The sequence below is a fragment of the Drosophila takahashii genome, chromosome 2L (assembly GCF_030179915.1).
Source record: "Drosophila takahashii strain IR98-3 E-12201 chromosome 2L, DtakHiC1v2, whole genome shotgun sequence".
Taxonomy (NCBI): Eukaryota; Metazoa; Arthropoda; class Insecta; order Diptera; family Drosophilidae; genus Drosophila; species Drosophila takahashii.
The window spans coordinates 26,833,135-26,847,738 of record NC_091678.1 but is presented as its reverse complement, the minus strand read 5'-3'; positions in this window follow the sequence as shown (position 1 = coordinate 26,847,738).

Here is a 14,604-nt window from a genome sequence, read left to right as displayed (position 1 = left end):
GAAAGGGGCGAGAGACGGGGCGAATTCGCGAGCGCGATTAAAGCTTTATTGCGCTCCCGCTCCCGCCTTACACTATTCAACAAAGTTCATTATAAAAGCGCAAAGTGCGCAAACAGAGGCTGTGTGCCGAATATGTTGGCCCTAATAGTGCCCAGTCCAGGGCAGTTGTTATATGATGGACGTTGATGCACTACGAGCAGTACAAACAAGTGGCCCAACGATACCAAGCACGTGCTTGTTACGCGCGGGACCCTTTAACAATTAGGGCAAAAATGCGAGTTCGCTAGGAAAAGACATGAAACCAAATACTACAAATACTACAACAAAGATTGAAGCAAATGAGATAAAATTTTAGTTTTTAATACGGGGATAGATGTTGAAGTGCAAATTAAATGATAAAGATTGTTATAATTTTTACATAGAACACGAAAAGGCTCATGCAGAGTAAAATTTAATGCACATCGAGGCAAATTAAGAGGGTAATAATTTCGTGTTAGTCTAACGGGAACATTAAAAGTTAAACGGTTTACCAGTTTTACGGAATCAATATCACCTCTTATAAGATTTTGCATAAAAATAGTACCAAGCATTATTCTACGGTTTTCAAGTGTAGGTAAATTAAGCAATAGTAATCTACTCTGGTAGGAAGGTAGCCTTACGTTTTGATCCCAGTTCAAACTACGAAGCGCAAAAAGAAGAAATTTTTTTTGCACCGACTCGACTTATTTTGTATATTAGTAACGGCTACTATGATATTTACTCAAAAGTAAAAAGAAATACCAGTATTTTTCTCTTGTAAATGCGGAGGGCCAAACGTGGTTTATGGCATATAGTTTCTTGGGCAATATGGTTTAGAAATGTCCAGAGATTGTTTTCCGCCCAAACGATTTTTTACGTTTTTCAGGTCCATTCTAGTGTAGAAATTTTAGGGCTACTGTGATATTTTTCATCAAATACTGGGTTTTCTGGGTCAAACGTGGTTTTCAAGATATAGTTTCTTTTGCAATATTGCTTAGAATTCTTCCTAGAAACGCGTTCCCCCCCTACGATTTATCACTTTTTTTTGCCCATACAAATCGACCCAGTCTATTGTAGAGGGTATTATAATTTCAGTCAGATGTTTGCAACGCAGTGAAGGAGACGTTTCCGACCACATAAAGTATATATATTCTTGATCAGCACCAATAGCCGAGTCTATCTAGCCATGTCCGTCTGTCCGTCTGTCTGTCTGTCCGTATGTCCGTTTCTATGCGAACTAGTCTCTCAGTTGTAAAGGTAACGCGATGAAACTTTCCCGAAAGTCTTCTTTCTATTGCAGGTAGTACATACGTCGGAGCGAGCCGGATCGGACCACTATATCTTAAGGCTCCCATAGGAATATTCAAACAAATATAAGAAAATTCATTGTAACTTTGTAGGAAGTAGGCGTTTTGATTCTTGACTGCTTAAAAACAAAATTTAAATAAATAGAAACGCTGAATCTGGAATCTCTGGAACTGCACCGAGTGAGCATTACTTTATCTGCAAGGGTATATAAGCTTCGGCTGGCCGAAGGTAGCTTCCTTTCTTGTTTTCTTTTAACTTTTGATAGTATTTTATGAAGGCAATACGTTGAGGCATGGGAAGCTTGTCTAAAATCTCATCGAAAATTAAAGGGTTTCTTATTTGATCTATAGGTGAACCAGATTGGTGATTATGTCATAGAATGCAAAAAGTTTGTCGTATTTGTCGTCTCTAATAATTGGGAACTGTCTGATTTTGTGAAGAAGCAATCTTATTATGTAGCATGGGTCTCCAAAACGCTCTTTAAGTATTTCGATAATGGTGTTGACATTTTCTGGTAAAATTAAAAGTGCCTGTTGAGAGATTTTGAATTTGTACTTGAAGTTTGAAGTTTAGTGTAAGTTAGTTTAGGACGAAGGCGGGTGCACAATAAAGATCTCTCGCTCTCTGCGAATTCGCCCCGTCTTCGTCAACTGTCGTTAAGCTAGGCTCTAAGAACTTTGTTAAAATATAGTCGTACAATCGTTGAAATTGATTTAGATCGACCACACGTATTTTCTCACTCTCGTTTTTCGCTTTGCCTAAAATTAAAGTTTATTGCCACAAGTTTTTTCGGTTTTCTTATTTATATATATATATTTAGAAAAACTATTCTAAATTTTCATGGCGCTCCCGAGTGGACTTTAAACTTTAATAATTAAAGGCAACAAGTGACAGTGACACAGTGAAAACACAGCAAGTGATAGCAAACTTGATTTGCATTCAAATTAATAAAAATACACAAAATTGAGTGTATTGTTGCCCGCGGCGAGTAAAAAGTTAAATACATAGCAGCTTTGCTCAATTTATCGTGCCGGTCGCGAAATACCCTCTAAATCCGCCAGTACTGCCGTTGCCAAGGGATGCCCTGTGACTGTTCGATGTGCAAAAGGAATGTGGCAGCTGGATTAAAAGACCCCAACGCAGAACCCGAGGTATTTGTGCAAAAAATTGAAAGCTAGAGTTTGTTAACAAAACAATCTATTTGTTTCTTGTCTTGTGCTGAAAAATTGCACCTCGCTTTCAATTCTTGGCACAGACGTATCGATATAGTAGAGCTAGTTGTGCATGCATTAATTATAATAAAAAGGAAAAAATTGCAAACTTACACATTTACAAAAAAAAATAAATACAATTTATATTATATTTATTATATACATACGAAAACTACGAAAATTATTGCAATCAATAATACAACATTTGGTAACAACATTTTCGAACAAATTTAATAATTATAGACAAAATTATTATTAACTCTCGTTGTTTTGTTTCGAAATTTATTTCATCACCATTCTAATTTGAATTATATTTTTAAATTAAATTTATTCAATTTAATAAATTGTTGCTGGATATAATTTATTCTACATAATTATTTATATATAATTTTTTCGTGGCCTATATGGGACGCTCCATATCAACCCGGCCACCCCCCTTTTTTTTTAATTTTCTATGTGGAAAGTACCACATTGATTGCAAAGCCCCTTGCTTCCAATATTTTACCTCATACCCATTTTTTCAATGTTACCACTCTTTCGCCGTATAATCGCGTAAAAAAGAAAACACAAAATCATTTTTATCCTGCGAACGAAAGAAACAATTGGCATGGTTCAAAATCAGAAAAACCTGTCTTTCCATAGCCGGTTACCAGAAAAATAATAGATTTTATTAGACCGTAGATGACCAAGCGATAGCGTTTTTAAAGTCTAAAAGTAGGATTTCGTCCAAAGGGCCAGTCTGCAAAAATACCATTATATTTTTCTCAGAAAGCCCCATATTTAACGGATTTTATGCCACTGATTTCAAAGTGGGATCCCTCTTGAGGAATCAGCTATGAATTCTTTTGTACGTTTTTGTAGTAGTTAACTGTCAGAAAAAGCTAATAAGTAATATAAAATAATCGTATATGCTTTGGAAAAAAATTAACAAATCAATGAAAAGAATTCATAGCTAATTCCTCAAGAGAGATCCCACTTTGAAACCAGTGGCATAAAATCCGTTAAAACTCGGGCCTTTTGAGAAAAATATAATGGTATTTTTGCAGACTGGCCCTTTAGACGAAATCCTACTTTTAGACTTTAAAAACGCTATCGTTTGGTCATCTACGGTCTTAAAAAATCTATTATTTTTCTCGTAATCGGCCATCGAAAGACAGATTTTTCTGCTTTTGAACTATGCTGATTGTGCCTTTCGTTCGCAGGTTAAAAATGATTTTGTGTTTTCCTTTCAGCGCGAATATACGGCGAAAGAGTGGTAACATTGAAAAAATGGGTATGAGGTAAAATATTGGAAGCAAGGGGCTTTGCAATCAATGTGGTACTGTCCACATACAAAAAAAATCAAAAAAGGGGGTGGCCGGGTTGATATGGAACGTCCCATATATATAAATTAATATAAAAATGAGTCCAGATAAGCCAAAAAGTATTGAACTTCTTGCTGACCTTAAAAACAAGCTCAAAAAGCCAGTAAATACATAGCATCCGCCGATTAAATAATCGGCTAGAAGCCGGCCAGATTCCGATTCTGGAAGACGAATTAAAATGTAGGCTAGAAAATTTAAATGATGTAATTAACAAGGCAAATCAATTACAAGAAAAGATAGAAGATTTAGATGATGGCGATGAGTTTGGAGAAGAGTTGGAAGAGCTTTCCATAACAACCAAGGCAAAAGTATTGTCGCTTATCTCGGCCTTGAAGACAGCTAGCGATACCAAAACTCTTGGGTCAGCTTCTGTAGTCCCAACTCGAGCTCGACTTCCGAATTTGGCATTGCCGAAATTCAGCGGCAAATACTCTGAGTTTAAAAATTTCATGAGCCTTTTTGAAACTCTAGTTCATCAAGACGATAACATTCCCGTTATTGAAAAATTTAATCACTTAATCTCTTGTCTTTCTGGTGAAGGTTTGGGGACTATCAAGGCCTACCAAGTTACAGAGAGCAATTATGAGAAAGCTTTGGTCAGCTTGAAAAAAGTGTATGATAACGAATGTTTAATTTTTATGAATAATATTTCAACATTGTTTAGTCTTCCGAAAATATCGCAACAGTCTGCGTCGTCTCTAAGGAATCTTATCGATACCGTGTCATCGATATACGGTTCTTTGTTATCGATAGGAGACGATACCAAGATTTCAAATGCAATGTTGATCTATCTCGTCTTGAACAGAGTCGACCCAGTGACCAAACAAAAATGGGAAGAACAGTTAGATTATGAAAGATTACCTCTTTGGTCCGATTTTGAAAAAATGTTAAATCGCAGATATCAGCATTTATCTGCTGAAGAATCGACGAAACCAAAGCTAGATAAAGTTACGTCGAGCAAGCCACATAATCGTAGCTCGTTTACATGTTCTTCGTCCAACAGTAAATCCCAGCAAGGTTGTAGCTATTGCAATGCAGACGACCATATCCTAGCGAACTGTGGTCCGTTTGGTCGACTTTCCGTTATGCAAAGGTTTGACTTTGTAAAATCTGCTTCATTATGCATCAATTGTATGCGAAAGAGTTACACTGTCTCGAAATGCAAATTTAACAAATGTCGAGTTTGTGGACGCTCGCATCACGTTTTACTACATAGATATACAGTTTCCGAGAACAGTTTAGCGTTGCCACCACCCCAAAAGATTCTTACTCCTCCTTTAAATCAAGATCAGCCTTCCACGTCACATGTTATGCATGCGACATCATCGGACAGGGTGATTTTGGCCACGTCGATCGAAAGTGTACGAACCAAAAACGGTGAATATATTTTGGCCCGAGCACTTCTTGACTCTGGGTCCCAAACTAACTTTATAACAGAGGACCTTGCTCACCGCTTACAGATCCGTAAAGAGGAGTCGTGTATCAAGTTACTTGGTATTGGCGAGTCCAATTCTCAAGTTAAGAAAAAGGTACATACAGTGGTGAAGTCGCGTATAAATGGTAGTGAGTTCTCATTCGATTTTTGGATTTTAAAATCTATACCAGGATACCATGCTGACCAGTCTGTTAATATCAATGACTGGAAAATTCCAAAGAACCTACCTTTAGCGGACCCATATTTCTACAAGCCACAAAGAATAGATTTGTTAATAGGAGCAGAATCTTTTTTCGAATTATTAGCTGTTGGACAAATTAGACAAGGTCCCGACTTTTCAACTTTGCAGAAAACCCTCCTAGGATGGGTTGTATCAGGAAGATATAAGGCATCTTCCCCTACAGAAGTTGTGAAAAGTTTTAGTTGTAGTGAAGAGCTGTTAGTATCTATTGACAGCACACTACAGAAGTTTTGGTCACTGGAAGAAATGCCATCTCTAAAGAAAATTCTGTCGCCTGAGCAAAAGTTATGTGAAGAACACTACCGGAAGACTACTCAGGTTTTGCCATCAGGTCGGTTTGAAGTAAGGCTGCCATTTAAATCTGATCCAAATGGGTTGGGCAACTCCTTTGAAGTTGCAAAACGGCGGTTTTTGTCGCTTGAAAGAAGGTTGTCTCGAGACCCTGACATGAAGAAAATGTATTTAGAATTTATGGAAGAGTACCTTTCCTTAGGTCATGTGTCTCCTACAGATAAAATTCCTTCTGCTCCACATTATGTTATCCCACACCAATGCGTTCTGAGACCCCAAAGTACGTCAACCAAGTTACGTGTCGTTTTCGATGCCTCTTGTAAATCGTCAACTCAGATCTCTCTAAATGATATTTTGATGGTTGGGCCAACAATCCAAGATGAGTTGTACTCAACGCTACTTCGCTTCCGGCTGCATAGGTTCGCCTTGACCGCCGATGTAAAGAAAATGTATCGCCAAGTGATGGTAAATGAAGCGGATAGGCAGTTTCAACTTATAGTGTGGAGAAGAGACCCCTCTGAGTCCTTGAGATTATATAAGCTCAACACCGTAACATATGGGACTGGACCAGCCCCATTTCTGGCAATTCGGTGTTTAAAAAGGTTAAGCGAGTCTACCAAACTTTCTTTTCCTAGAGCTGCTGAAGTTATTGGATCCGATTTTTATGTCGATGACATGTTGACTGGTGCTGCATGCGTAGAGGAGTTAAAGACTATTAAGTCTGAAGTGTCTCAGGTTCTTCAAACTGCAGGTTTTGAATTGACAAAGTGGTTTTCAAACTCACCTGACGTCACCGCATCTGAGAGCACAGCTAAATCCATACCCATCTCGGACTCAGAGTCTACAAAGGCGTTAGGAATATCGTGGTTGCCCAACGAAGATGCCTTTAAGTTCCAAATTGACAATGCTGTCATGGGTCTTCGAGCGACAAAACGGAACATACTATCGGTGACATCGAAGCTGTTTGACCCCCTCGGCTTATTAAGTCCAATTGTAATTAGAGGAAAGATCCTGTTGCAGGAACTCTGGCTCAATAAGTTAGATTGGGATGAATCGATTCCAATGCATTTGGAAACAGAATGGAATATGATAAAAAATACACTGTCTAATTTAGAAGAAATATCAATTCCTCGGTTTGTGCATACCGATCCGATGTCACCGGTCCAATTACATGCCTTTGCCGACGCATCCTTGAGAGCTTACGGAGCTTGCGTCTACATTCGTAGCAAAACTGCAGAAGGTTATAAAGTATCATTGTTGACGTCAAAAGTAGCGCCGCTCAAGACTAAGACTCTTCCAAGACTTGAGATATGTGCCGCTCACCTTCTCGCAGATCTCTGTCACAGAATCATGCCCCTATTACAGGTACCTATCGAACAAATTGTTTATTGGTCGGATTCTCAAGTTACGCTTCATTGGATCCGGTCTCATCCGTCTTCGTTGTCCACATTTGTATCGAATAGAGTTGCGGAGATTCAAGAGTGGTCAGGTAAAGCTACATGGCGGCATGTCGCAACGAAACAGAACCCAGCAGATATCGTATCAAGAGGTTGTGACGTCGACGAAATCATACAGTCGATATGGTTTACTGGACCAGCGTATCTAACGGAAGGAGAAGACAACTGGCTCCAAAATGCACACTTTGACCTAGATGAACAAGTCCTACTGCAAGAATCGAGGAAGACTGCGGTCGGGCTGACCGCTGCTGTACAAAATTCGGACTTGGTAGATGTCATCGAGGGATTTTCGTCACACCTTAAACTGCTTAGGGTATTCGTTTATATGTTCCGCTTCATTAGAAAATGCAAAGACAAAAGTAAAGTATTTGAAAAAACTTTGTCACCCACTGAATATAATGAAGCCTTTTTAAAAATTGTCGAGGTATTACAAAAACACGAGTATCACGAAGAAAGGGAAAAAGTCCGTAAAGGCTCCAGAGTTGGCCCAAGTCTTCAGCGATTGAATCCATTCATTCATGAAGAAAAGGGGACTTGGTGTCACTTTTCGTTGTTGCGAGTTGGAGGGCGACTAGCTAACGCTCTTATATCATACGATACCAAGTTTCCATTGTTGTTGACGAAACGCTCCCAATTTGTGCAGAGCTATGCCCGGCATCTGCACCATTCTAATTTTCAAGTTTGTCCACGAGCACTTGTGAGTCTCCTTCGACAGCGAATTTGGATCGTAAACGCTCAGGAGGTCTGCAGTCAGACAGTTCGATCATGTATCCGCTGCTTCAAGTGCAAGCCTCGACTGATGACACAAATTATGGGAAATTTACCCGCAGATCGTCTCCGTGCTCTCCGCCCATTCGCCATATGTGGCGTTGATTTTTGTGGCCCTGTCTATACAACACTGAAAATTCGTGGTAGGCCTCCGTATAAGTCCTACATTGCGCTCTTTGTTTGTTTCGCGTCCAAGGCGGTTCATCTAGAAGTTGTTTCACCACAGATTCCTTTTTATTGGCTTTTCAAAGGTTCGTTGGGCGCCGAGGATGTCCCCAAGTCGTCCATTGCGAGCCAGTCGGAGCCAGTCGCCACTTCCAGGCCCTTCGAGAGCGGATCGAGGAGGAAGGCGACGCGATACGCGAATTCGCATCAAGAAGCGGATGCGAGTTTGCGTTCACACCGCCTCGGGCTCCGCACATGGGCAGACTATGGGAGGCAGGTGTCAAAACTGCCAAGAACCTACTCCTACGGGCGGTGGGCAGCGCGCTCCTAAGCGCAGAAGAGCTGGCGACAGTGCTCTTCAGTGGTCAGGGTCGTCGACGTTAGGACGGGCGCAGGAGGCGATTTTCGGCGAGCCATCCATAAATTGGCGCCGCTTCCCATTTGTTGAAGCCTGAAGCGTTCAACGGGGCCGGTGTTGAGAGATTTTGAATTTGTACTTGAAGTTTGAAGTTTAGTGTAAGTTAGTTTAGGACGAAGGCGGGTGCACAATAAAGATCTCTCGCTCTCTGCGAATTCGCCCCGTCTTCGTCAACTGTCGTTAAGCTAGGCTCTAAGAACTTTGTTAAAATATAGTCGTACAATCGTTGAAATTGATTTAGATCGACCACACGTATTTTCTCACTCTCGTTTTTCGCTTTGCTTAAAATTAAAGTTTATTGCCACAAGTTTTTTCGGTTTTCTTATTTATATATATATCAAATAAAAACACCTCTTAACGAGGTAAAAAACTAGTGACGACCGCACCTTCAACATACAAAAGTTCTGATATCAACATTTGTGACGAAAAATTATTACACTCGTCATTAAATAGACTTTCTAATCTTTTCTCATTCGGCCCGCCCTAGCAAACTATTCCAGCCTTTTTCCCTTCACAGGCATTTTCTATTGCAGCGTGACGAATGAGAAAAGATTAGAAAGTCTATTTAATGACGAGTGTAATAATTTTTCGTCACAAATGTTGATATCAGAACTTTTGTATGTTGAAGGTGCGGTCGTCACTAGTTTTTTACCTCGTTAAGAGGTGTTTTTATTTGATATCAGAAGTTTTTGTTTGTTTACATTTGCTCTCATAGGAGCTAATATATACATTTAAATTTAAATTGGTCAATCATTATTTTTAAACTATTGTATTTTAACAAATTAAGTTAAAAAGGCGTTGAAGTATTTCAAAATACCTTTTAAACGAGGTATAGCACATGTCTGTACCTTTAGTAGTGTAGAACTTACAAACTAACGAAAGTCGTAGAACAAAAGATTCCTATATGGAACTCTTAAGTGCAAATTTACTGATTTCATGACCCTAAAATACAGTTCGGATACCCTCCCACAAAATTCAATACTCAGGGAGCGTTAGTTGTTCTGAGCTGGCAAAAGTGGCTATTTTCGTTTCTGAATAACTTTTAAACGCGATTTTTTACATAAACATGATATATACCAAAATTTAAGGAATCTCAAGGGCTATACAGTTTAAAGTTGTAAGGAAAATCGTTAGAGCCGTTTTTGAGAAAATTAAAAAAAAGCTAAAAAAAAAGTTTAAACAAATTTTCTTTTGTTCATATCTTTTTAACTATTACATTTACACAAATTGCATATAAAAGGTGTTTATAGCATTTAAAAATACCTTTCAAACGAGATGCAGCACAAGTCTGTAGCTTTAGTAGTATAGAAGTTACGGCTTTCCGAATTTTAGCTATTTATAGCTGTTTTCCCGCTAAACTAGCGGGTTTTTCCAAAAGTGGTAGAACAAAAGTTTTTTATATCGATGTGATGAACGTCATATCAAATTTTCAGAACTTAAAAAACATATTTTGGACAAGTGGACAAGTGGACAAGTGGACAAGCGGACAAGTGGACAAGTGGACAAACTGACAAACAGAATTAAATTTTCATTTTGGGAAGAAGAAGAAAATCTTATTTTGGCTATAACTTTTGAACGGAGAGTCGGATTTTGACAAATGACCCCTCATTCGACGGGTATTTTCAAAAGGAAAACAACTAAAACATTGCGAGGGGGCATTTATCCCCACCGGCCCCATCAGCTCCAAAAACTCGAAATTTTCATTTTTTCACTTTCACCGCTCTCTCTCCCAAGCCAATTGATTTTCTTAAAGTCTTGGTATGCAATCCTGTTAGTTTTCGCAATACCTTTCGATAGGTGTATTATTCATTATGATCGGACCATCACAGTAGATTTTCATTTCTTCGTGTATATATAGTAGTCGCCTTCGCACACTCTTCTGGTGCGCTTCGTCACTACATGGACTGCCGTCCATAGTGATTTAGAAAAACTATTCTAAATTTTCAGTGCCTGAACACATTCTTTGGCACGTCCTCCTAAAGCTTTTCTGAGTCTACTTAAGTTTTCATAGTCATTGAAATTACAAGTTTTAGTACTGTTTTCAAACTCTACATAGAATATGGGCCACTAATGGGTCCCCTGAAAACGGTGGAAGATCTTGTTTGATCGTCTGCATGGCCATTAATGTTTCGATATCGTTATAGTTAGATAATTAGTTTTCAGACATAGTATCGTTTTGAAACTTAAGCTTACGTTGAGCTCCATTGACCCACTCACGCGTACGGACATCTTTGTTGTCGTCGTCATATTGTTCCAGATTGTCCAGATTGTTGTCATCTATTTGGCTGTCTGCATCGGACCCCAATTGGGCCAGATGTAATTGCTGCTCGAGATCCGATTGCTCCTGTTGAAATTGTAGCCGTGCTCGCTCTTGTTCCTGTTTTGCCAGTTGATCTCGTAGCTCCTGTTGTTTTTTAGAGTACTCAAGTTGTACCTGAAGTCGTTGCACCTTGGCTAAACTGCGGGAGGATTGACTTCCTCCGGACTGTATGCGGTTTCCATGCGGATGTACGGATTCATTCGCTGCGTTTTTAATCGTCGGTGTGCGACCAGTGTTTGGTTGCGATTTTCAAGAATTGTCTCCCCTTTTGTCGAAAGATTGGGTCGCGGTGTGTCGTCAGGTCTATCCGCTTTATTTTGTTTTGTGTTTGAAGTTTTTTGTTGTTGATTTCCTTGCGGTTTCTTTTTATGTCCTGTTGGTGCCATGATTGCTGTCTGCGTCTTATTTTCACCTCACAGAGATCGTTGAGAAATCATTTATTGCGTCGTAGATTCCGAATTTCGCAATGTTACGATATGTTGCAAACTTTCGCGAATACACACACACAACTCAAGTCGTCGTCTATGGGAGCGTGTATGTGAAGTTTTGAGCAAAAGCGAAAACTATTTTTAAATCCATTTGCTGTTAAGTTGACATCGAAGGACCATGTTGAGGGTTTACCTGAGGTTGTAGGGTTAATATTAATCGGGTTCATGTTAAGGGTTTACCTGAGGTTGTACGGTTAATATCCGATCGAAAGACCAAATTTAAAATGCGCGTCTCAGAATTGTACGTCGTTCACATAGACACTTTATTTCGCAAGTGTTCGCCTTTTCTTTCGGCGCTGCCAATTCGGTCTTTACAAAAATTCTTATTTTAAAGAGGCTAAATTATAAATGTATTTTTCAACACTGACCGTCCGTTTAATATTTAAATTTAAACTAAAACAAGAGAGAACGCTATAGTCGGGTGCCCCGACTATCAGATACCCGTTACTCATCGAAAGGGAGTGCGAAGGAGATGGAGAAAAACTTTGATCCACCGTAACTTTTTAACGAATGGTCCGATTTAAAAAATTTCTTCTACATTTCGATAGGTATTGATAAACACAATAAAACTGATATTTTACTTTTCCAAAATATTGAAATTTTTAAAATCGTATATAAGTGATTGTGGGCGTTAGAGGGGGCGTGGCACCCTTTTGAAACAAACTTGCGCTGCGTAGGAACTTCTAGAATCTGCATGCAAAATGTCAATCCTCTAGCTTTTATAGTTTCCGAGATCTCAGCGTTCATATAGACAGACAGACGGACAGACATACGGACAGACGGACAGACGGACATGGCTAGATCGACTCGGCTAGTGATCCTGATCAAGAATATATATAGTTTATAGGGTCGGAAACGCTTCCTCCTACCTGTTACATACTTTTGCACGAATCTAATATACCCTTTTACTCTACGAGTAACGGGTATCGAGTATTACTATAAAAGAGTAGATGTCGATTTCCGTCATGTTACCCCAGGCCAAACCATAAGACCTAAAATTTTGAAAAAAAATTGGGTCTGAATCGTGTGTTAGAGGAGGTGTGCACTAAGAAAGGATTTTTTAAAATTCGGCTGCTAAGGACTCCCAGGACTCTTAAAAAATGCGAAATTGCGGGACTAAAACATCAACCATTTCCACAGTTTTCTACCAAACAAGTTGAAATTTTTATTTTAAGCTTTAATTGTGAAAATCTTTGAAAGCCCAGAAGATGAGCCCCAACCGACTTCCGGTTGGGGGTACTAAATTTTGTTTTCCGCAACGATTATGCGATCGGATCCGTTCTTGGTTTAAAGTGTGGAGAATGGCATTTTTTTTGTTTTTTTGGACCCATGGTTGATTTTATATGATTTTTGTTGTAAGATTGCGGGGGTTGTTTTTGTTTTTTGTATTTTTTGCTCACGAACGAATTTCAAACACAGCTCTCACAAAAACAACGTGAGCAGAAGCAGACCGAGAGAGCAGAGAGAGAGTCATTAGAAGCAAAAGAGAGGCGGCAAATGTTTTTTTTTCTGGTTTGGAAACACCTGATCAAAATTTTACTATTTGAGTAATTTGCACTGGGCAGCTCATCGATGTGTGTGTGCAGACCGCTGTTCTACGTTATACATGTGCGAGCAGCGCGGCGGCAGAACAAAACCCTATGCTCACTTAATAGGGCGCTGCCGACCGCTGATTTAGACACCAGAACGAATAATTTAATAGATGCAATTCTTAGTCGTAGTGTGAAGCTAACCCGAAAAATGCATAAGGAGTTTTTGTTTTTATTTTAAACAATTTTTGATTGGTTTTCACATTTGAATGTAAGAAACGTAATTACACACAGCACATCGACAAATTGGCATGTACATAAGTATGTGATGATTAAATTAGGATAAAACTCCTAATGGATGCAATTCTAAATCAAAATGTGTATGTATTCCGTAAAATATTCAGGGCTCTACTCTAAAACTGTAAAGAAATTAGAAAAACTATTGAGATATGCGTATACACACATTCATACGAACATATGGGCACTTCCACCAAAAGATCCACCAAGCAAAAAACCTTGAAACCTAAATAAAACAGATTTCCACATGATTTTGCCCTGATATTAGTTTCTAAATAGTTTGATCTTGAGCTTAACTAAAAATTTGGAGTATAGTTTGATTACATTTATGACAAACGTTACCAATATACACAAAAATCAGATTTAGGCAATTTTTTTGTTATTTTTTGGACCTGTCTTCAGTTGTTAATTTATCCATTAGGAATGCTAGTATGTGACATTTTTTTGTACTGAATGCTTCATTTACATGTTAAACTATTAAGTTAAAAGAAAAAACATCCGGCAATTGAGGGATAGAGGTAAAGAATTTCACTTTACAAAACAGTCGGAAAAAATGTCCCGAGCGACATGTCCCGAGCGACATGTCCCGAGCGAATGTGTTTGAAACTGCATACCAAAAAAACGGCAAACAATTTTTGAGTAAAAACAAAACCATTATTAAAATTAAAATCCATTTTTTTCCAATTTTTTTTCAACTTTAAAGGTGTGCAAACGTCCCGAACGACAATATGGAAGTGCCCATATGTACATTAAAAACGTAAAATTAAATATATGCGTGCACAAATAACATTCCAATTTAAAAAAAGGTCGTATTCGCACAACGTTCATAATCTGGAAATTGTACCAGCTAAAACGTACCTACAAAACTTTTTAAAAAAATTGGTTTTAAATTGTGTTAAAGGCGAGGGTAGGTATTTAAGTGTAATTGTGTGTGCCTCTTCTAGAAAGAGATCCCTGGGTAAAAATCGAGCGGCGAAAAACATATAAGAAGGCATATTTCTATTAAGGGCCGGTTTCTCGAGTGCCGGCTAACATTTCTCGAACAGATAAAGTCCCTGCTAAGGCATTTTGGCTTTCTCGAGCAACAATGTGAGAGCTAACTTTGACAGGGACTCGGAGTCCAACTAAGAAGAAGAAACGAAATCACAGCTGACTTTTCCCTTGAAATATACCCAAACAGCTGATGAAATAATCGAAGCACGCCATTTTTTGCGCATTACAGCACAATCCTGTGCGTTAACAGTACTCTGTAATTGTTTCTCGTTCAGATAAATTAAAGCAGTCGAGAAAGTCG